This window comes from Macaca fascicularis, chromosome 10 (assembly GCF_037993035.2).
Source record: "Macaca fascicularis isolate 582-1 chromosome 10, T2T-MFA8v1.1".
In the NCBI taxonomy this organism is placed as follows: domain Eukaryota; kingdom Metazoa; phylum Chordata; class Mammalia; order Primates; family Cercopithecidae; genus Macaca; species Macaca fascicularis.
The window spans coordinates 90,004,176-90,027,711 of NC_088384.1; the positions used below are offsets into that span (position 1 = coordinate 90,004,176).

The window sequence follows — 23,536 nt, forward strand, 5'->3', positions numbered from 1 at the left end:
AGAGCCAGGATTCAAATCTAGGCAGTCAGACTTTAGTTTCCATACTCTTTATGGCCTGGACCAAGAATAGGAGTAGAGGCTCACAGAAAAATCGGATGCTGGCCAGGCATAGTGGCTCATGCCTGTAATCTAAGCACTTACAGGGAGTCTGGGATGGACAGATTGCTTAAGCTTACGAGTTAGGGACCAGCCTGGGGAACATGGTGAAACCCTGTCTGTACGCAAAAATACAAAAATTAGCTGGGCATGGTGGCACAACCTGTGGTCCCAGCTACTCTGGAGGCTGAGGTGGGAGGATCACCTGAGTCCGGGAAGTTGAGGCTGCAGTGAACCATGATTACAGCACTGCACTCCATCCTGGGTGACAGAGGAAGGCCCTGTCTCAAAAAAAAATTTTTTTTAAAAAGTCAGATGCTATTAAGAATATTGGGAAATGATACAGCATAGACAAAAATAGTATCTATAACTTGCAACTACCCACTAATAACCATAAAGACATGATGTGCCATTTAAAGCATGATCTAAGGAAAACCTTCATGTTCTTTACGCAGAAACTTGGGCTAGATGTGGTGGCTCGTGCCTGTAATCCCAGCACTTTGGGAGGCTGAGGTGGGAAGATCTCTTGAACCCAGGAATTCAAGACCAGCCTTTGCAACATAGTGAAACCCTGTCTTTACAAAAACATTAAAAAAAAAAATTAGCTGGGCATGGTGGTACATGCCTATAGTCCCTGCTACTCAGGAGGCTGAGGCAGGAGGACTGCTTAGCCCAGGGGTTCAATGCTGCAGTGAGCTATGATCGCGCCACAGCACTCCAGCCTGGGAAACAGAGAGAGACTCTGTCTCAGAAAACAAACAACAACAAAAAACTGGGTAATTGGGTATCTTCCTCTCTACTCCAGATGGGATTCTTTTAGTTTTAGGTTCCCCTTATTGGATCCAAAGCTGAGAAGTTCTTGGGCCACCTAGTCAAGAATTCCTGAAGTATAGCAAATAAGAACATCTGGGACCACACGTTTCCAACATCTGGCCACAAACTCTTAAAATAATATGGAGAAGTAGATTTGGAGAAACAGATGAAGAACATGAGGGGGAAGGTGCTGGGTGAAATGTACCTGGGGAATCATGATTGAAGCAAGGATGATTGAAAAGTCTCTTCAAATATGTGTGACACTTCTAAGTATTGGGGGGTGGGGTGGGGGTGGAAGGCCTCATGTATCTGTTGTTTCCTGGGCACTCAATCCTCTTTGAACAAGATGCTCTTGATGGTTTTTCTCATTAGAACAAATGTCACAGACCCAATGTCTTCCTCGTTTATATTTCTTCTAATGTGCTTCTGCTTGAGCAAGTGAGCCCTTAATGTCAATTTCAATTAACATCACTGCATCTGATCTCAGTGGTGTCACTCATGGATGCAATGAGGGATGGAGGAAGGTCACTGGGAAGTGGGGAGATGTGTCCCCTCTTGTTCGAAGGCTTGAAGGCACCAGTGAGGGAGGTATTGGGAGGGAAGGTGTGGAATGATTTGCTCCCTACTTTATAAAGACCATACTTTAAAGATGTCAGCCTGTCTTTTGTTTGATAAAAAACTAATGGGAAGACCTAGTGGCAAGGCAGAGAGCAGGGACAAGGGCTCTGAGGGCTGAGCCAGGGAGAAATGAGAGACACACAATCTTGTATTGACTTATGAGAGCTTCCTCCATAACCTTGAGCTCCCTAGTGATCAATCACAGCGTGTGGGAACTGTATGCTCCAAGTCTGCTATCCGGTGTCCTGGGGATTCCCAGGGATGGCTCAAAGTGGTGGTCCGGCCCCACCACTTCTGTGTGTGGCCTGATCTCAGCATGGAAATGGGATGGACCAGAGTTTGGGGTGGGTGTAACAGAGCAAGCCTCAGGGAGAGGTAGAGATAGTCATAACCTGCCAACTCTTCCTCCCTCTTGTTTTCCATCCTTCCTTCCCTTCCTCCCTTCCTTCCTAAGAAGGGAAGTTGTTCCCTTTGTGCCCTTCCAAAGGGAATTTGTTCAGGAAAGAGAAAATATGGATTTATGTTCTCCAAGACACAATCCTCAGGGATGATTCTCCCTCCTTTGAGAAGTCAGAGCATTTGTTCTTTCATCCTCTTTGTCATCAATAACAATTATTAGAAGAGCTTACTATTTCTTGAGCACCTTCTGTGTGTCAGGGGACACTACATATATTATTTCTAGCTTTCACAGCAACCCTCAAGGTAAATGTAATTTATGCCCACTTTACAGAGGAGGAAATTGGGGCTTAGAGTGCTTGAGGAGTTTGTCCAGTAAGTTGATTGAACTGGGCCCGGTTCATTCGATTTCTGGCTCCAATGTCATCAATTACTTGCAATATATACTTGCAAGGGACTGGCTCCTGGCTAAGACCTGCTAATGGATGCATCTGAAACGAGAAATGTCTTCTATTCAAGTCCCAGACATCCATATCAACAAGGATTAAACACAGAGTTTAACCTGCATCAACTGGCAGTCAAGATGCAAGGGCCGTAATCCTGGTTCTGCAACTCTTTTGATGGGCAGCTTTCAGTGTATATGATGTGTGAACTCCCCTCTCCAGACTTCATTTCTCCATATGCACAATGGGCAAGTTGGACTAAATATGTCCAAGAGTCAGTTCAGTTCAATCCAATCTGACAGCACTCATGGGGCTTTCCTGTGTGACTGTGCCAGAAGGATAAAAAGATGGACAAGGTAGACCTCCGTTCTCTAGGTGAGCTAGATGCATGCTCTAATACTTATACATAAAGAGCAAGAAAGCTTGGCGAGCACGGTATCTCATTTAGACTCGGCCAGTGGCAATGTGTGTGGCACAGGAGATGAGGCAGGCTTCAGGGTGGAGGTGCCATTGGCACTTGGGCTTGAAAAGGAAATAGAACATGTGGAGGTGGAGACAGGAGGAAGCTTTTCCCAGCCAACACCACATGGAGCAGAAGAACCACCTGGTCATTCCATAAAATTGTGAGAAGTAACAAATCATTGTTGTTTTAAGTCACTACATTTTTGGGGTGATTTCTTATGTAGTAATAGATAATAGACCCCAAAGGTGGGTGTGTGATTATAGGCTTTATCCTATAAAGGTCAGAGATTGCCCATTTTTAGACCACAGCCTACAGTAATTGGCCTGCAGACATAATTCATTTGGCTTGCACAAGGTTTTTAAAAATATTCAAGCCAACATTTAGAAATTGGGAGATTTTATATGAAAATCCAGATTTGGGGGCTCTCTTGAAGAATCCTACATCTCAGCACCTGCATTCTAGGAACAGTATGCAACACACATCCTCCAGTTCATGACAGTGCTCTCCACTCCCTGTTGTCTCATGCCTAATCTTTCTAGCCCCTGTAGACACTTGAGGGTTTGCTATTGTTGTTGTTTATTTGTTTTGAGAAGGGTCTCGCTCTGTTGCCTAGGCTGGAGTGCAGTGGTGTGAGCATGTCTCACTGTAGCCTTGGCCTCCTGGGCTCAAGTGATCCTCTGGCCTCAGCCTCCCAAGTAGCTGGAAGTACAGGCACATGCTACCATGCTGGCTAGTTTTTTTTTTTTTTTTTTTTTTTTTTTTTTTTTTTGTAGAGACAGGGTCTCACTACGTTGCCCAAGCTGGTCTCAAACTCCAGGGTTCAAGTAATCCTCCTGCCTCAGCCTCCCAGAATTCTGGGATTTCAGGCATGAGCCACTGTGCCCGGCATGACATTTGAGTTTTTGATCCATGCCGATGACATGGCAGTGGGAGGCCATTGAAAGTTTTTTTGTTTTGTTTTTCTGTTTTTGAGACAGAGTCTGTCTCTCAGGCTGGAATGCAGTGGCATGATCTCTGCTCACTGCACCCTCCACCTCCCAGGTTCAAGTGATTATTCCACCTCAGCCTCCTGAGTAGCTGGGATTACAGGTGCCCTTCACCACGCCTGGTTAATTTTTATATTTTTAGTAGAGATGGGGTTTCACCATGTTGCTCAGGCTGGTCTTGAACTCCTGACCTCAAGTAATCCCCCCACCTCGGCCTCCCAAAGTGCTGGGATTACAGGCATGAGCCACTGTGCCCAGCCCATTGAAGGGTTTTGAGCAGAGAAGGAATGATGAGAGTTAGGCAGTAAGTAATGTATTGGTTGGGGGTGACTCTGGGGCGGGTGTAGTAAAAATCTATTATTCAATCTGCCCCAGACCATGAACTCCATCTTTTGGGAAATGCATCTTTCTCTGACCATACGGTTCCGATGGGGCTGCCATCTCCCTGTACATCCCATTTCCCTATTCACAGTGATTGGTTAGAGAGTGGCACCTGGCTTAAGTTGGGCCAGTCACAGCACCTGGTTTTCCAGCCATAGATGATTGGTACAGGGACGGGGTCTTACCCATGTTGGACCAACCAAAGTTTTTCCCTAAAATTTTGTCCTTCATACCAGAAGCAGAAACCCTCAGCCTCTCTCCGGTGGAGCAGGTGAGAGTTGTGAGTGGTGAGTGCTGCTGCAGCCAGGTGCCTAGCCTTGAGGAGAAAAACTCACATACAGAGGCGAGAAGAGATAAAGGACTGGGAGGAGAGTCCCAGCAACATTGAAGCCTCTGCGCTCACCACTTCTGTGCATTTTCTGGGCCTGGTTCTCCAGCCCTCCCATCAGTTCTGGGAGCTCCCCATTCCTTCCTGATAAATTCATTTGCTGCATCTGTTAGCCTGAGTTTATTTATGTTTCGTAATTTGCAACCGAGAACACTGGTGATAACCGGGGGCTTTGAGGCAATTCCAGGAGGGCTACTTCTCACCCCAGTCAGGGAGGAGCCAAGACAGGGTTTATCCTCAAACGCAGAGCAGGAAGGAGATAGTGCTATTCCCACTGGAAAGTGAATTGTCCTGTGAGGCAGGTATCCCTTCCTGCCACTGACTTCCTCCAGAACCATTAAGTAAATATCTATGCCTTTCTGAGCCTCCATTTCCCTATCTGTAAAACAGGACCTGGGAAAGAATGGTGATTCTTAAACTGTATTCTGTAACACCCTGGGATTTTGTGGAGGGATCACTGCTTAAGAAGGGTGGCCTGTGGCTGGGGTGGGGAGGTCTAGCAGGAAGGACTCTAGGTTCCTCTCCCCTACTTCAAGCAAAGCCACCTCCTCTCCCTCATCTGTTTCATGCCTTGCCTTTCTGTGAAAGGTCTTGCGTAAGAAAGGTGGACAGCTTGAGAAGTTTGAAAACCCCTAGATGAGGTGTCTTGGAGGAACTCTCCAATTATAAATAGTTCATGATTTTATGGATTCCAAGAGAAAGCAGGATAACTTTTGTTTTGTTTTGTTTTTGAGGCAGAGTCTCGCTCTGTTACTGAGGTTGGAGTGAAGTGGTGTGATCTTGGCTCGCTGCAACCTCTGCCTCCCGCGTTCAAGCAATTCTCCTGCTTCAGCCCCCTGTGTAGCCCTACATTGGCCATATCACATTTCCTCATCTGTGAAATGGGGGAAAAAAACAGAACTAACCTTGTAGGATTACTAAGGGGATTAAAAATGCAGTCAAACCAAATTACATTATATTCTTCCAATCTTGATGCTTTATCATTTATTGTCTCCACCTGTTGAACTGTACTCATCTGTTTTAGTTAGGAAATTATGGCTGCAGGTTATAAAAATCACAACTCAAATTACTATAAAAATATATTTGTTCATGTTAAGGTCCAGAGGTGGGTCAAGCTTCAGGAATGGCTGCACCAGTCTCTGGTTCATTTTTTTCTGTAATGTTTTCTGTCTTGCCCTCCTCCGTGTGATGGTTTTGTCTTCTGGCTGGCTTCCCTCATGATGGCTAAAAATAAAAAAAAAAATCTGCTGCAACTCTAGGTAGGCATCATACCCTATGCCATACTATCCAGAAAGCAAAAGAATGTGGCATCTTCATTCTTCACCTTTATTGGACTAACGACCCTAGGTCCTTAATAATTAGGAAGTAGGATAATATAGTAATTCAGCATGTAGGACCCAAAGTTGGACTCCATCATCAGCTGTGTGACCTTGGGAAAGTTAACCTCTTTGTGCCACAGTTTCCTCAGCTGTACAATGGGGTAAGAACAGTACCTACCACATAGGGGTGTTGTGGGAATTAAATATGCTTGAAAAGCACTTAGCAGACTGCATGGCAATTAGTAAATTATCACTAAGTGTTAGCTAGTGTTGCCAGCATATTTCCTTAGAAATGTCTCCCTTCTGCTGGATGTGGAGGCTCACGCCTGTAAGGCCAAGGCAGGAGGATCACTTCAGCTCAGGAGTTCAAGACCAGCTTGGACAATATAGTGAACAGCCCAGAGTGATAGCACATGCCTGTAGTTCCAGCTACTAGGGAGGCTGAGGTGGGAGGATTGAGTTTGGGAGGTCGAGGCTGCAGTGAGTCTTGATCATGCCACTGCACTCCAGCCTGGGCAACAGAATAAGACCGTGTCTCAAAAACTGTACAAACATGGCAGGGTGTGAGGTGGCTCACGCCTGTAATCTCAGCACTTTGGGAGGCCAAGGCGGATCCCCTGAGGTCAGGAGTTAGGGCCCAGCTTGGCCAATTTGCTGAAAACCCGTATCCACTAAAAATACAAAAATTAGCCGGGCATAGTGGTACACGCCTGTATTCCAGCTACTTGGGAGGCTGAGGCACAAGAATCGCTTTGAACCCAGGAGGCAGAGGTTGCAGAGAGCCGAGATCGTGCCACTGCACTCCAGCCTAGGCGACAGAGCGAGACTCCATCTCAAAAAAACACACAATGAACAGACAAATAAATGACAACAAGAAGATAAACTAGAGAACATCTCGAGACAAGGTGTTCAGGGAAGATTTCTTTTGAGGAGGTGATATTAAAGCAGAGTTTAGGGAATAACGTCCGAGGCCTTGCGCTCAGGGTCGTCAACTCTTTAATTTGATTTATCTTCCTTTTGAAGCAGGGCAGGGAGTCATCAAACAACAGAAGGGCAATTATAACTGCTGGTATGGCAAAGCCAGGACTCTGAATTCAAATTCTGCTCCATTCTCAGGAATCCTGTCTGTTAAGCAGGTTCTGGGGAAGCGATGTGAGTCGTGAAATCACAGGTCAGAGCAGGCATCGAGAATATGGTCAGTTCTCAACTTTCAGGGAAGTCCATAGCTGAAGAATGAAGGACAACGGGCCTCTTGTGCTCTCGTTAGGAAGACTGGTTCACTGGAGGCTGGAACACGATTCAAGTGAGAGATCCCGACAGGAGAAATGTGTAGGAGGGAGGACTAGTACCTGGATCAAGTTATAAAACATCTCCTGCATCTTTTTCGGACATCACCCTCAGCGCGGCCTCTTCGCCCAGTCCCAGATTAGGCAGCGAAGAGCGATCCTCACCCTAAGTGCCACGTCCCTTGAAAGCGAAAGGACCAGGAGTTTCTTCCTGCCTCGTCTCCTCCGGATCCCTCCTGCACCGCCCGCAGCCTGCAGGTTTCAACGCCATCTCCAGGCCCCGCCCACCTCAAGCACCACCCCTCAGTCCTTCCTTGGGGCACGCCTCCTTCCGGCACCCGCCCAGAGTAGGCGCCCCTGGGGCCCCTCCTCCCCTCCCTGCTTCCGGGCCCGCCTCCTTCAGGCCCGCTTCTATCTTCCTCCCACTCTAGGCTTCTCTTCAGCCCCGCCTCCCTCCGTCCGTGGCTCCGCTCTCTGGGCGGTTCTCCATTTAGCCCCGCCCACAGCATCTCCTTTCAAGCACTGTCCTGGCTCCCAGCTCTCCATCGCCTGCACGGCCTTCCCTGCCTGTCCGACGACACTCTTCCCAGGGCCTCATCACCCTCTTAGCTCCGCCCCTACTTCGGCTCCAAACCTGTGCAAGCGACTCTCTCTTCCCGCCCCAGCCCCGCCTCCCCAAGCCGCGTCTCAGTCCCTCCTCCCTTTCAGGCCCCGCCCCGGCCCCGCCTTCCTCCTGTCCCCGCCGAAGCTCTGGACCTTTCCAAAGCCAGGCTGAGAGGGTGGGGAGAGCCCATGCGCTTGAGAAGCCGGGCTGTTTCTGGGCGGGGCTGCAGACTCCTAGTTCTCGTGTCACCGTGTCCTTCCGGGGAGACAGAGAGAAGGGGGAGAGCCCGGGACCAGGGCCGGAGCGGCGGGCGGGGCTGAGCAGCGGGGAGCCGCTCCGGGTGCCCCCACCCCCGCGCGCCTCAGTGGTGCCGGCCGAGGGCAGGGCTCGCGGCTGCGGGGCTCGCGCCGCTGTCAGTGCGGCGGGGCGCGCAAGCGGCGCGGGCGCGGGGCAGCGGAACCCGGAGAAGCTGAGGGGGCGGTAGCGGCGGCGGCGGCGACGACGGCGACGACGACGACGACGACGACGACGACGACTCCCGCGCGTGTGCCCAGCCTCCTCCCGCCGCAGCTGCCCTTTTCCTCCCTCCCTTACGTCCCCGAGTGCGACAGTACCGCCTCCTTCCCAGCCGCGCGGCTTCCTCCAGACCTCTCGGCGCGGGTGAGTGGGGGCTGCGGGCGTCTCCTTAGGGGTGCGGGGAGGGTGTGTGCTTTGTGCCTTTCCGTTCACTCACTTCTTCAGGCAGGCCGCTGCCTATATTTAGAAACTCTTGTTTCTGCCCTTCGGGGAGTTCCCGAGAGCCCGAGTAACTCTAGGCCCCCTCCGCCGCTCCTTTCTCCCACTGGGACCCGCCGCCCCGGGTCGCCGGCCCCAGCCCTTAGCGCCCGGTCCCGTTCCCGGCCGCCCTGGCGTTCCCTGCCTGCTCCTTTCCCGCGGGCCAAGTCTGGGCCAGTAGTTGGCTGGGTGGGCCCGCGCCCGCTCGGAAGTTGGAGTCTTTTGTGCTCGTGCCCCGCCCCGCCCGACGAGGGGCGGAGGGAGGGGAACGGAGGCTGCTCCGGGGAGGCCTCGGGCGGGCCCGGCCGCGGCTGCTTCCGGCTCTCCTACCCAGGCTGGGTCTACGGGCTCCCGGAGGCGCGCAGAGCTGGTCCTGTCTCGGCTCCCGCCTCTTCTGGGCTGTTTGCACGCCTTGGGCTCGGAGAGAAACAACCACGGGCCCTCGAACTGGGGCCGTATCCGCGTTTTCCTCAGCCCCCTTGGCGGCCGAGCCTTAGTTTGCCTCTCGGTGACATGGGGGGAAAGAGAAACCCGCTCAGGGAGGGAACTAATATGTGAAAGAAGTGGTTAACACCGACAGGGAGCATTTAATGAGACTTCACCCAGGAACTTCCCAAGCCTTATTTCGTTTAATGCTCACAACGGCCTTGTGGTTTATCCTCATTTACAGAAGCAGAAATCAAGGCGCAGAGGGGTCAAGTAATTTTCTCCGAGTCACAGTAGCCACAGAAGTGCAAAGGAGCGGTGCCAGTACCTGTTATTTATTAATATTTCCTGGTGTGAGCATATATCATCTCTTAGTGCAGAGGGCATTTTTACCTAGACTTGGGTCACGCCATTTAATTAGGGACATAACTCTGGGTTTTCCCTGACTTCTGGGCCGTTGTCCACTATACTATGGATGAAATTCCATTCTGGGGTTACCATAGCTCCAAAGGAAAAGGTTTGGATGAATTCCTTGCTGGTATTGCGACAATTAGAAGTTGATGGATGCAGACTCCAGGACTCAAACACAACTCAAATTCCCGGGGGTTTTGGCTCAAGGAAGCTTTGAGACTGTAAACGGTGGGATCCACCCTTTAGTTTTTGTGTGGCGTGTTCCTCCTCCCAGACCTTGCAGGTTCTCTATGTTTAGATTTATCAATCCTAGTTTGATGGGGGTTAGGGGGAATCGCTCAAGTCATCTGCTTTCAAATAAATATTTCTCCTATTTTCAGATAAGGCCCAGAGTGGTTAAAGTGAACTAAAATTAACTTTGGCAAATGTTCCAGTTTTTCAATGTGATCCGGTTTGAGGGAGTGTCTAAAAATCAGGCAAGGGAGTTTCTGGGCCAGGTCTTGAGGAGTCTCTTGATGTTCACATTAGTTCTTTGGAGTCTGGTAGGTCTGTGGTGCCTGGCCAGGATTCTGGATTTAGGAGTCCTATGTAGGAGTTGAAAGGGGTCCTACCGACCATCTGGTCCACCTTTTTCCATACCTGCCTTTCCCTGCTTCCCTGCTAACTAAACCTTGGAAAGGGGAAGTAAGTTGTCTGAATTCAGACTGCCTTGTCAGAGCGAGAAGTGAAATTCCCAGTCTTCTTCCTCCTAATCCAGTAATATTTTTATTTCTCCCATACCTTGCCACTTCTTGTATTTTTTTTTTTTTTTTTTTAGTAGAGACGGGGTTTCACCGTGTTAGCCAGGATGGTCTCGATCTCCTGACCTCGTGATCCGCTCGTCTCGGCCTCCCAAAGTGCTGGGATTACAGGCTTGAGCCAGCCACTTCTTAAAAAGGGCACGAAACCACTTATTCAGGTCTTAAGGTCAGGAATCCTGAGTAATTGGAAATCCCAAGGAAGTTTTATAGTCCCCACCACTTTCTGTGCCTTATGGTTAGTATTAAGAGGAGGCCAGGTTTAAGCACAGGTGTACTAGTTCTCACAAGTCACCACTTCGGTTTTATGTGTTTATGGCTTATATACTCTTCCATAACCATTATGTGGTTTAATTTCTAATCCATTTCTGTGAGGGAGTTTGTAGAGCTTGGTTTATGTCTCTTACTGTGAGGGAATGGAGACATAGCATAGCACTTGCCTTAGATGACAGAATGAGTAAGTAGTGAGGACAAGACACCTCTCTGGAGCAGAGGATTTGATCTGGCATCCTAAACTGAGCCACTCATTGTGGCTCTCTGAGCCTCAGTTTCCTTATGTGTAAACTCTGATAGGATTGTTGCGGGGATTATTAAAAAATGGCTTTGAAAGTGCTTTATAGTGGCAGTAGTAATAGCTAAATTTATTAAGTACTTAACGTGTGCCACCAGCCAATGGACTGAGGACTTTATGGACTATATTACTTAATTTTCAGAGCAACCTGTGAATTAAGTACTATTATTATCCTTGTTTTATAGAAGAAACAGGCTTAGAGAGGTTACATTACCTGCCTCAGGGTCATGTAACTGGTAAGTGGCCAAGGCAGTATTCAGACTGCAGACAGTATAACCTTAAAGCTGGCATGCTTTTTTAAAAAAAAATTGTGGTAAAATATATATAACATAAAATTAACCATTTAACCATTTCAAAGTGTACGTTATGTGACATTAAGTACATTCACATGGTTATGCAACCATCATCACTGTCCATTATCTTCCCCAGCTGAAATTCTGTACCCATTAAACTAACTCCCCATTCCCTCCTCCCTCCAGCCTCCTGAAAACTATCATTCTACTTTCTATGAATTTGACTACTCTAGGAACCTCATGTAAGTGGAATCATGCAATATTTGTCCTTTTGTGACTGCAAAGCTGGCACACTTAATGTCTTCTTTAGTCTCAGCGTGCATTGTAAATGCAAAATATTAGTCCTCGCCTGTAGCAGAGATGTGGCATGCAGCTCCAGAGCAGGAACCCAGGCCTGGTTGTATCTCTGAGTAAGACCTACTTCTCTCCCCCTTCGGTTGAGCTTGCTTATCACCGAAGCCTGTTTTGAATCTCTGCTGGCTCCCTCAGTATCTGCAGAAGAGACCTTATACCCTGTGTTTTTGGAGATGGAGTCTCACTCCGTCGCCCAGGCTGGATTGCAGTGGCACAATGTTGGCTCCCTGCAACCTCAACCTGCTGGGTTCAAGGGATTCTCTTGCCTCAGCCTCCCGAGCTGCTGGAACTACAGGCTTGCACCACCACGCCTGGGTAATTTTTGTATTTTTAATAGAGATGGGGTTTTACCATGTTAGCTAGGCTGGCTTCGAACTCCTGAACCTCAGATGATCCCCGTCTTGGCCTTCCAAAGTGCTGGGATTACAGGCGTAAGCCACCACACCAAGCTATTACACCCTTAAAATAGAACCTAGATAACTTCCCACCCTCACCTCGTTTGCAGCTGCCTTTCTGACAGTCTAGGGTTTGGGGATATGGGGCTGCAGTTATCAGGAATAACAGTGCAGTGGCAGCAGCTTGGATCAAAACTACTCAGGATGATTAAGTAGATCACCTTTATGAAATGTTCCCTCTTTCGTCCCCCTCTTTCCATAAAGACACACAGGAGGGATTAGCTTTTGGGTTCTTAGAGGATGTTTATGGATCCTCACTGCTTGCAGTTGGTTAAGATGAAGTTAGATGCTGCATATAGCGTGTCAAAATGTCCTTTTGACCGTCTTCTGTGTTGGTGTATTTAGGGGAGTGGGCTTTTTATGTTTATGAAAATGGTTGGAATTTTGTCCTGATAACAACTGGGGGTTGGGAGAGGTGGTGTCTCAGAGATGGGTAATAGGATAACAAACACATGATCATGTGTCTGGTCATGTCACACTCTCCTTAAAAATCTGATGGCCCAAACATTGCCTACATATTAAAGTTAAAACAAATGTGACCCATGAGGTCAATATGTTGAATTTATTGGATAGAATCTTGTAGTTGAGGGACCTTATAGTCATTTAGACCAGCTACCTGGCTGATATTTGAATTGGTTACTTGTTGAGACTGTCTTTCATTGGATACCTCATTTTTGGAAAGTTTTTCATTCGCTGAACAATTAGTAAGCATCTGTCAGACCTGGTACTACGCTTAGGGATTTGGGTTCATGTAGCCTAGTGGGAAAGATAGGCAAGGAAACAGGCAGTGTGAAAAGTGTTGTGACAGGGACAGGTACCAGGAGAGCACAGGAAAATGATGCCTAACCCAGCACTGGAAGGTCAGGAAAGGCTTCTTTGGAGGAGAAGTTGGTTAAGCCTAGCCCTCAGGAGAAGAACAGACATAAGCCAGGAAAAGAAGAGATCTGGGGAGTCAGGGAGGAGGCAGAGATAAGACTGTTCTAGGTAGAAGGAACAGCAAGTTCAGAAATGGTGATAATAGGTTAAGACTTTTGGCCATTTGCCATATCCATTACGTACTATTCTAAGAATTTAATTTGTATTAACTTATTTCTTCCCATAACCATCCTGAAAGTAAGTACTATTATTAATCCCATTCTGTAGTTGAAGAAACGGGCTAAGAAAGCTAAACAAATTTCTCAGGATTATTGGGTGGAGCATAATGCTTGAGGTGGGTGGATGTGGCCAGACAGGAGACTTTCAAGGTAGGCAGAGCAGAAGCCAAGTCAGGAAAGGGCCTTCTTGCCTGTGTTGAGGAGTTTGGACTTCATCCTGAGGTGAGGGGCCCATGATTCGATGTACATTTTGGAAGGATATCTCTGGCTGCCTGTTCAGGAGTGGACTGGAGAGCTAGAGCACTGTGGGCAGAGAGGCCAGTTAGGAGGTTGGCAAGAGGTGATGATGTTTCAAATGAAGGTGGTGGAAGAGCATGTGCAAGAGTGTGTGTAGAGAAAAGATGGAATTGCTGGGCCTGGTGGCTCACGTTTGTAGTCCCAGCACTTTGGGAGGCCAAAGTGGGTGGATCACCTGAGGTCAGGAGTTTGAGACTAGCGTGGCCAACATGGTGAAACCCCGTCTCTACTAAAAATACAGAAAAAAATTAGCCGGGTGTGGTGGCGGCACCTGTAATCCCACCTACGTGGGAAACTAAGGCAGGAGAATCACTTGGATCTGGGAAGTGGAGGTTGCAATGAGCTGATATCGAACCACTGCAGTCCAGCCCTGAGTGTGAGACTGTCTCAAAAAAAAAAAAGAAAAAAAAAAAGAAAAAAAAGAAAAAAGGTGGAATTGAGTCATGAGACACAGATTATTGGTGTGGAGGGTAAGGAAGGAATCAGGATGACATCTGGTTTCTACCTGGTGCAGTTTTGTAAATGGGTGCTGTTTATTGAGGTGGAGACACAGGAGAAGGAGGAGCACGTAAGGGAGGGAGTAGGGTTTCTTATACAGGGTCTCCTTACATATGCTTTCGCTTACCTCTAGTTATGGATTCCAGTTATTTGTGTCAGGTCTGAAAGGGAGAGAGTGAGAGTATGGCACAACTGGTCATGTTCCTGGCTAAACTGGATGATGCGAACATTAGTTTAGGAAGAGAGGAGATATTCAATCCTAGACATCTGGGCATGGCACAGCCTGGAAACTACTTACGTTAAGCCAAGAAAAGTTTACATTTTCTCCAGGTTATGTCCTTTGGCACTTTACTTTTCATATATTAGTGTATTCCTCTCTAAGTCGAAGCCACTTCTCTGCTTACTCTCTGCTAGGCACTGGGAAAACAAAGATGAGTAAAACTTATCCTAATGAGCTCATAATCCAGAAGGGCAGAAATCTCAGTAGCTTGGATGCAGCAGTGGCCTGGGGAGAGGGTGGATGGGGCAGGGCAGGGTAGGACAGGATGGAGAGGGACCCGGAAGGGTTTTTATTAGGGATAGGAGTCAGGAGACCCCACTGTGTGTGCCAGTCTTTTTCTCAGTTGGCAAGTGTCTAGGTTTATTTATCCAAATAATGACTAGATGACCCACAAGGTCCCTTCTAGCAATTACATTTTAGGATTCTAGGTGGTGGTTTAGATAATATATCTCTAGGAGAGATGTTTTCTTTCTTCCTCTCCCCCTTCTTAGTTTGGCATTGGTGAGGGGGGAATGGGGGTGGAGATAGCAAGGTTTTCACTTGAGTGTCTTGGTCTTAATTCAATTTTGGCCTCATGCATAAAATGTATAGCTGGAAGGGAGAAAATGACAGCCGTTAACCTGCTTGTCCTGCAGCTTCCACCTCGATACTGTAAGGATAGTTTCAGACCTGTGCTCAGGATGCAGCTCACAGACCCTTAGGAATAGAGAAAGTGTGCAGTGGAATAAATAAGAAGTCTAGTCACTAGCCTGAGCATCGTTTGGTCAGTGTGTGGGCTGGACTAAGGCCCTTTTTATAGCCTTGTTTCCTCATAAAATCATTTGGGGAGTCCCTGAAATTCTGTAAAGGTCCAAAGAGTGGGGGTGGGGAGGTAGGGACAGAAAAAGGGTTGGAGGTCCCCCTCTCTCTCACTTCTCCCCTCTCTTCGAATGAATAAGTAGAAGCAGGTATCTGGCCAAGTATTAATGTTTATCATCTTTTGTTTCCACAGCCTTGCCTTAATTTTCTCAGTGTTAGCGTCTTCTGTCATTTCATAATGGCTTTCATGGTAATCAATGTCCTGTACCTCCTGGGAGGAAGGAAGGAAAGATGGGATATTGTCCCTGGGCTCTAGTCTCCATCTCCAGAAGAACCGTTTAAGATATCCACTGCCCCCTGTTGTTTATTCTGGGGTTGGGATAGGGGGTTGTGGCTGAATACTTGGGTTTCCTAGAGGGTACATACTTGAGTTTCCTAGGGAGTGCTCTACTAACTAAAGTGCAAATCTGGCTATCTTCCCAACACACTAGTGAGTTTGACTGGGGAAAACAGCCGTCAGTGGGCTTTTGATGCTTGCCAAACCCATGTTAATTGTAGGTATCTAATACTCTCTGGGATCTCTGTCTTCCTGTCTGTGAAACAAGGGAATTGGACTAGATAATCTTAAGTGATATTTCTACCTTTTTACAGTGTTGTGAAAGTGGCTTGAGAATTCATCTCTGGAAGGAGAAAGGACTTTGCTAAAGTATTGAGAGGATCTCAGAGGGTTAAATTCTGGGTTCACAGATGATACCTTTCAGTATATAAACAGATGGATATTGCTTTTTAGAGTGGACAGCTTGCTGAAAAATTGCTTGTGAGATGAATTTGTCAAATTGTATGCTGAGCTCCATTATAAACTTGGAGCTGTAGCCTCATGGGACAAACTTGGAGTCTAAGACTATAAAAAAAATTACATTTAAATATGTAGCAAACTTTAAAGTCACATAATAAAGGAAAAAAAAACACTTTAAGATTCTCACACTGTAGTAGTAATGGAAAAACACTAGACCAGAAACTTGCATTTCTTAAGAGCTTTAGCTTATGGAGTATATACCCCACTGAGGTTACCTGCCCCTTGAAGTGCCATCTGTAGAGACTGAATAGTTCTGTTTGTCAAGGTAAGACTCACTGCTTTATTTCAAGTAAATACTCTCTTTTAGAATGTCAGGTTTAGAAGCTTAATGTTATTGGCCAGATTTTCTTCATTCCAGAAACATTTATCTGGTATTTAGCTGTCTCCTGTTTGTTTATTTTATTAAGGATTTTAATAAGCTTAGTTAATGGTACTATTTACATGGTGTCTGTTGATCTCTTTGTCTAGTTTCCTTTGAAATTATTTGTGTTAGTGAAAGCAAGCCCAGCAGTAGATTTAAAAGGGTCATTTCCGTAACTTCATTTATCTAGATCTGGGTTTTCTTTGTAAATGTGACCACACTATACTGAGAAGTCAAATGTTTCTTTTTTATTTTTGAGACAGTCTTGCTCTGTCGCCCAGGCTGGAGTGCAGTGGCATGATCTCGGCTCACTGCAAGCTCCACCTCCCGGGTTCACGCCATTCTCCTGCCTTAGCCTCCCGAGTAGCTGGGACTGTAGGCGCCCGCCACCACGCCTGGCTAATTTTTTGTATTTTTAGTAGAGACGGGGTTTCACAGTGTTTGCCAGGATGGTCTGGATCTCCTGACCTTGTGATCCGCCCGCCTGTGCCTCCCAAGGTGTTGGGATTACAGGTGTGAGCCACCGCGGCCATGTTATTTCCTTTTTATCCAGAACATGAATTTAAGGCTTTGGAATTTTGTTCTTGCGGATACCTGTAAGGTGGTACTGAGGAATGGTGTTGCTGCCAATGTAATAATGAGGGCTGTGCGTGACTCAGTTGGACACAAGAATAACTTCTCTTCAGACTTTTAAAGATTCACCCTAAATTGATTCTTACACCAATTAAAATCAACCCTTCCTAAAATTAGGGTTCAGAGGAAGTTACTTAGTTGCTGTGGCATGATTATTTATGCTTGGGAGTCCAACAGCCTTCCATCCCTAATCTCAACCATTCATTCCAGGAATTTGGAGTACCTCCTATGTGTTCTCCTTGTGGAGAACATAAAAACCAACAAGACATAATTCCTGTCCACAAATTACTTTGAGTCTTGAGAGGAAGACAGAGAAGTAATTCAAATCCAGCCTGTTGCCCTGGTTCATGTATTTGGATTGAGAGTTCAAACGGAAAATAACATAATTGTTGGCTACGTCAGTAGACAAGGAGACCAGTTTGATAATCTGACTTTCAGTGTGTAGACTTTTTTTTTTTTTTTTGGCATTTCCTTCTCTCCCTTCTGTTTTTTACAGATATTTATCCTCCGTTGCTAAGGTGTCCAACACCCAGTGTGTAAAGTCAGGAGTGTTAGAGTAGGGGACAACATTGCCCTTCAGGTTTGGGTGGCCAGATACCTGCATCTGGACACCCAAACAGTTCTCTGGCTGGCTTCAGGAAGATTTGGTATTGTTTTGCTTCTTATGAAGAAATGAAGAAAATTAAGTTTCATTCTGAATTATTTTAAGTTTTATTATGCTCTATTTTGAAATAAAATTGCTCTGTTTCGTATGCAAGTGGAATTATCTGAGGTGTGGTTTCTGGCATTCGATCAGTCTGTGATTTAATAATTGTGATTATATTGTAGTTTGTGAAGCCCATTGCCACTGCCTCTGCCAGCCGCCTTTGAACACTTTGCAGCAAGGAGCCCTAGCAAATGGAAATGGTGGGCACATTGAGGCTCTCCTGGTTTTGAAGGGCTCTTCCCTCTTTCCTACCCTTCAGAGAGAAATGTTACTTGGGATGCTGTGTTGTGCTCCCTATTTCTTCCAACAATTGAGCATTGCCTGTGGGGTCTGGAATAATAAGGCCATGTAAACTGGAGATGTCATCTCTCACTCTGAAGTTCCATTTTCTCGTCTGTGAAGTGGGGTTAATACTCCATATCTTGCCTTCCTCACAATGTTATTGTGAGGAGCAAATTAGAAAGTTGTAAAATCATGAGACAATTTATATGTGAAGAATCCATTAGTCATTTGTCAGAGGTGAAAGGTAAGTGACAGAATTTTCCATAGGAGGGGAGATCAGTCTCTTTGTAGGGAGCAGGGAGAGTGATCTCAGCTGATCTCTGGGATTGGGAAAAGGTTCCATAGGAGGGGAGATCGATCTCTTTGTAGGGAGCAGGGAGAGTGATCTCAGCTGATCTCTGGGATTGGGAAAAGGTTCCATAGGAGGGGAGATCGATCTCTTTGTAGGGAGCAGGGAGAGTGATCTCAGCTGATCTCTGGGATTGGGAAAAGGTGTGATGAAAGCATTTGGACAGGGGCAATGATGAAGCAAAAGACTAAAGGTGAACTGTGTAGCGGGAACAGTGAGTGAGTGTTCTCTAACCTCATACTCTAAGTCCTAGGTTAGGCATATGTTTAGCTTTAGTAAATACGCCACAGTTTTAAAAGGCCTGCCAGATTACATGGTTAGCGATGAGAAAATTGCTGTTCTTCTGTGTCCTTGTAAACGTTTGGGATTATCTGTCTTTTTCATTTGAAGCCATTCTGTTTAGTATAGATATGAATTTTAAGAACCACAATATGAATTCTCACATAGCAAGTACCATAAAGGGGTACAGTGATTGGGAAGGTCAGAAGGGGAAGAGATTGCTTCCTTTGTACATGGAGGAGGGGCAGAGGGGGAGTTCCCAAGGAACATTTGTGGACCAGTGAGTATTTGTGCTGGACCTTGCAGGATAAGGATAATGACCATCTGTTGTCCAGGACCATTTTAATTTCTAAGATTCTGTCTGGTTGTACTTACAGATTATGAAATACCAGTATTGCCATGTCTGTACCGTATCTCCCGTACTATTTAGAAGCAACACCCAGGTATCTTTTCCTCAACTGATGTGCTTCCCTTCCCCCCTTTTCCAGAAAGAATGTTCACAGGTGATTAGGCTGCAGAGATAGAGAACATTCTGTGCAATGGGGACAACTTGAGTAGAGGCACAGATGAATGACTAGACTGAGTAGCATCCATATTTCTGCTAATGAGCAGGTGGTAGAAGTGTCCCACACTTTGGAGATGGGTGATACCTTCTCATAGCCTCTCAGAGCAGAGCAAGGTCATGTCGTTATGAAGCCAGTTTGTATTTAAACTGGATAAAAGGATGAGAATGATCTCTTTGCTTATAATTATATCATTTCAGGAAGGAAATTAATCCAGTAAACAGTCATACTTGAAGTATATCAAAAGAGAGTTTTTCTTCTTAAAATGGTTGGGGAGGGAAGGGAATACTGAAACCTACATAACTTAGTCTCTCAGAGCTCATCTATTACTTGTATATTTGCTCAGGGAAAAAATTGCCATTTCTTTGTCAGCTTTTATCCTGCCAGTGGACCCTAGCTGGGTGTTTATTTTGTGTAGTTTTACCAAATCACTTTGAAGGTTGGCATGAACATTGATCATGTCTTTGAGCCTTTCTTCTTTGTTCTGTCAGCAAATATTAGAAAATGTACCTTAAATTACTTGGTTGGGGAAAATAAGGTGGCCCTGCCTGCTTCCAGAGAACAGCACTTTCATGTTAAACATTAGTCAGCTTCTGATCCTGTGTCAGGTCATGGGGTGTTTGTCAAGATAGACAGGGTGCTAGAGCTGCCACTAGGGACTTTCACTAGAGAATTTCTAGGCCCCCTGTCGAGGAGACTAGTTGAGTAGTTGATTTAAAAATCTGATGGGCCGGGCACAGTGGCTCACAGCCTGTAATCCCAACACTTTGGGAGGCCGAGGCAGGCAGATCATGAGGTAAGGAGATCGAGACCATCCTGGCCAACATGGTGAAACCCTGTCTCTACTAAAAATACCAAAATTAGCTGGGCGTGATGGTGCCTGCCTGTAATCCCAGCTACTCGGGAGGCCGAGACAGGAGAATTACTTGAACCAGGGAGGTGGAGGTTGTAGTGAGCTGAGATCGTGCCACTGCCACTGCACTCCAGCCTGGAGACAGAGTGAGAGACTCTGTCTCAAAAAAAAAAAAAAAAAAAAACTGACCTGGGTTTTAAATGTTAGCGCAGCCTTGCATATTAGTGATATTAATTGGGTGTCCACTATGTTGAGATACCGTATTTAGTACCTTGTGTTTATACTAATACAGCTAATATTTACTGAAGGTTACTATGTGTGAAGCTTTTTATGTATATAAAATATTATTTAATTCTCACCTCAAACCTAAGAAGTAGGTTGTGTTGATCATGATCATACAGATAGGAAATCGAGACACAGGGAGGTTAAGAGATATGCCGTGGTCGGCCGGGCGTGGTGGCTCACGCCTGTAATCCCAGCACTTCGGGAGGCTGAGGCAGGTGGATCACGAGGTCAGGAGATCGAGACCACGGTGAAACCCCATCTCTACTAAAAATACAAAAAATTAGCTGGGCGTGGTGGCAGGCGCCTGTAGTCCTAGCTACTTCGGAGGCTGAGGCAGGAGAATGGCGTGAACCCGGGAGGCGGAGCTTGCAGTGAGCCGAGATCACACCACTGCACTCCAGCCTGGGGCAATGGAGCGAGGCTCTATCTCAGGAAAAAAAAAAAAAAAAAAGATGCTGTAGTCACGCTGCTGATAGATGGAGTTGCTAGGATTGAAACCTAACTAATTCCTCTTTATTTTTAATATGGAAAATTTCAAATATATACAAAGTTGAATAGGTTAATAAAATATGATTTATCCATCACGTGACTTCAACAGTTAGCAGTTCCTGGTCAGTCTTGTTTCATTTATACCCCTACCTACTTTTTTCCATTCTGTGCTTTGAAGAAAATCTCAGCTATCATATTTTGTCCTTAAATATTTCACAGTGTGTCTCTAAAAGATGACTTCTAAAAACAATTGTAATGCCATTACCATCTTTATAAAGTTTAACAGTACCTTAATAAAATAAAAATCCACATGATTATGTTCAAATGTTCGATTGTTTTGTAAATGTCACAACCTTATTTTGATAGTTTGATTCAGGATTCATATAAAGTCCACACATGGTTCTTAAGTCTTTTAAGTCTCATTTAATTTATATGGTCCCTTCTATAGTCACACTTTGCATAGAGATGTTTCAGTCAATGATGGGCCGCAGATATGACAGTGGTCTAATATGATTGTAATATCATTTTTTTTTTTTTTTTTACTGTACCCATTGTATGTTTTAGGTGCACAAATACTTACCATTGTGTTACAGTTGCCTACACAGTAATATGCTGTATAGTTTTGTAGCCTAGGAGCAACTCTATACAGCGTATACTATGTAGTCGAGGTGTGCAGTAGGCTGTGCCACCCAGGACTGTGTAAGTGCACACTGGTGTTTGCACAAGGACGAAATCGCCTAATGATGCATTTCTCAGAATGTATCCCCGTTGCTAAGTGATGCATGACTGTAGTTATCCCCTGTTTATTTGTTGAAGAAGCTGGGTGTTTTTTTCTATAGATTTTTTCATGTTCTGGATTTTGCTCATTGCATTCCTATGGTGTGTTTTCTGTGTTTCTTTGTCCTCTGTATTTCCTGTCAATTGTTGGTTAAGGACAATATCTCTTTTTTTTTTTTTTTTTTTTTTTTGAGATGGGGTCTCGCTCTGTCACCCAGGCTGGAGTGCAGTGGCGTGATCTCAGCTCACTGCAAGCTCTGCCTCCCAGGTTCACGCCATTCTCCTGCCTCAGCCTCCTGAGTAGCTGGGACTACAGGTGCCTGCCACCACACCTGGCTAATTTTTTGTATTTTTACTAGAGACGGGGTTTCACTGTGTTAGCCAGGATGGTCTTGATCTCCTGACTTCGTGATCCGTCGACCTCGGCCTCCCAAAGTGTTGGGATTACAGGCATGAGCCACCACGCCCGGCCAGAACAGTATCTCTTAACCTTCATGACAACCCTACAAAAATAGGTATTGTTCTTATTTTGTAGGTCAGAAAACAGACTGAGAGAGGTTGGGTGGCTTGTCCAAGGCCACACCAGGATTTGAACACAGGCCTACCTGTCTGCAAAGCTTTTGTTCCTTCATCACTAAACCACTTTGTGACCTTAGGCAAATCATTTTAAGTTCTCTGGGTCAGCCAGGTACACCTGTAATCCCAGGACTTTGGGAGGCCAAGGCAGGCGGATCATGAGGTCAAGAGATCGAGACCATCCTGGCCAACATGGTGAAAGCCCGTCTCTACTAAAAATACAAAAAATTAGCTGGGCGTGGTGGCACGCGCCTGTAGTCCCAGCTACTCAGGAGGCTGAGGCAGGAGAATTGCTTAAACCCAGGAGGCGGAGGTTGCAGTGAGCTGAGATCATGCCACTTCACTCCAGCCTCGGTGACAGAGCGAGACTCCGTCACAAAAAAACAAAACAAAACAAAAGCCAGGTGCAGTGGCTCACACCTGTAATCAGCACTTTGGGAGGCAATGGAGGGTGGATCACCTGAGGTCAGGAGTTTGAGACCAGCCTGACCAATATGGTGAAACCCCATCTCTATTAAAGTACAAAAAATTAGCTGGGCGTGGTGGTAGGCACCTGTAATCCCAGCTACTTGGGAGGCTGAGGCAGGAGAATCACTTGAACCCAGGAGGCAGAGGTTGCACCATTGCACTCCAGCCTGGACAATAAGAGCGAAACTCCATCTCAAAAAAAAAAGAAGTTCTCTGGGCCTTCACTTCTTTGTTTGTGACCGTTTGAGTGCCTACCATGTTATAGTATGGTACTAGATGGTGTGAATAATACCCATATGAGTAAGACTGTCTTCAAGGAGCATGTAGTCAATCAGGGACTGCAAGACCATATGCTATTTCAGACAAGGTCATTGTGGGGCTATGGGATCCTTAATCTCCCTTAAGAGTGTCCTGCCTCCCTGCCATCCTGTCTTGCTGTTTTCTGTGCCATGCTCTTCACTGCTGCCTGGTACCTTTTCCTACAAACCAGTTTTGTTGTATTCTCCCTGCTGTAAGTCTAGCATAGGAGTTTTGGTAAATAAACAAAAGTTTTTCCAGCAATAAACTTTTCTTTGGATTGAGTTACTGTTTCAAGGGCAGCTACTCTTTTTTTCTCTTGTGTTTGGCAAAGGTGTTATTGCTTTTATGGAGATGCTGAAGGAATCTAGGGAAGATAGAATAATGATGGAATGAAGCATGGGGAATGCCATCCTGCATCAGGGGAGAACATATATTTAGCATTGTACTGTTCACTCCCAAGGGCATCTGACTAATGGGGTAATTTTGCTCTTTTGCAAAGACAAGGAGCTTTTAGTTGTGATGTTCAGGGAGCAGAATTTTAAAGGTATTCTGTTTAGGGGAACCAAGCTGCCGGCAGTGTTGTCGTTTTTTAAATGGCGACAGGGTCTTGCTCTGTTACCCAGGCTGGAGTGCAGTGGCACAATTGTAGCTTACTGCAGCCTCGAACTCTTAGGCTCAAGCTATCCTCACGCCTCAATCTCCTGAGTTGACATGACAGCTGGAATGACAGAGACATGCCACTACACCCAAGTGTTTTTTAAAGTTTTTTTGTAGAGATAAGGTCTTGCTTTGTTACCCAGGCTGGTCTCACACTCCTGGCTCAAGCAATTCTGCTATCTTGGCCTCCCAAAGTGCTGGGATTATGTGTGAGCCATTGCACCCAGCCTCTGTTATTATTTTGAGTGGAATAAAAGCCTG

The 23,536-nt window shown here is 46.0% G+C and overlaps 1 protein-coding gene and 1 long non-coding RNA gene across 24 annotated transcripts in view; one reads left to right on the forward strand and one right to left on the reverse strand.

The window, feature by feature from the left end:
- Positions 1-6,811: 6,811 nt before the first annotated feature.
- On the reverse strand, positions 6,812-7,484 carry LOC135965633 (uncharacterized). 2 transcript variants are annotated; one of them, XR_012419292.1, is made up of 2 exons: positions 7,355-7,484; positions 6,812-7,190 (listed from the first exon to the last, which is right to left on the reverse strand). It is a non-coding gene; the product is annotated as an uncharacterized lncRNA (long non-coding RNA). The 2 variants fall into 2 exon arrangements; XR_010578639.2 differs by having other exon boundaries at positions 6,812-7,252.
- A 724-nt stretch (positions 7,485-8,208) lies between these two features.
- RALY (RALY heterogeneous nuclear ribonucleoprotein) overlaps positions 8,209-23,536 on the forward strand; it is an 87,526-nt gene continuing 72,198 nt past the window's right edge. For all 22 annotated transcript variants that reach the window (XM_074005072.1, XM_005568750.5, XM_074005077.1 and 19 more), the window contains exon 1: positions 8,209-8,453. The gene's annotated coding sequence lies outside the window, so the exon portion shown is untranslated. The remainder of the gene's footprint in view (positions 8,454-23,536) is intronic.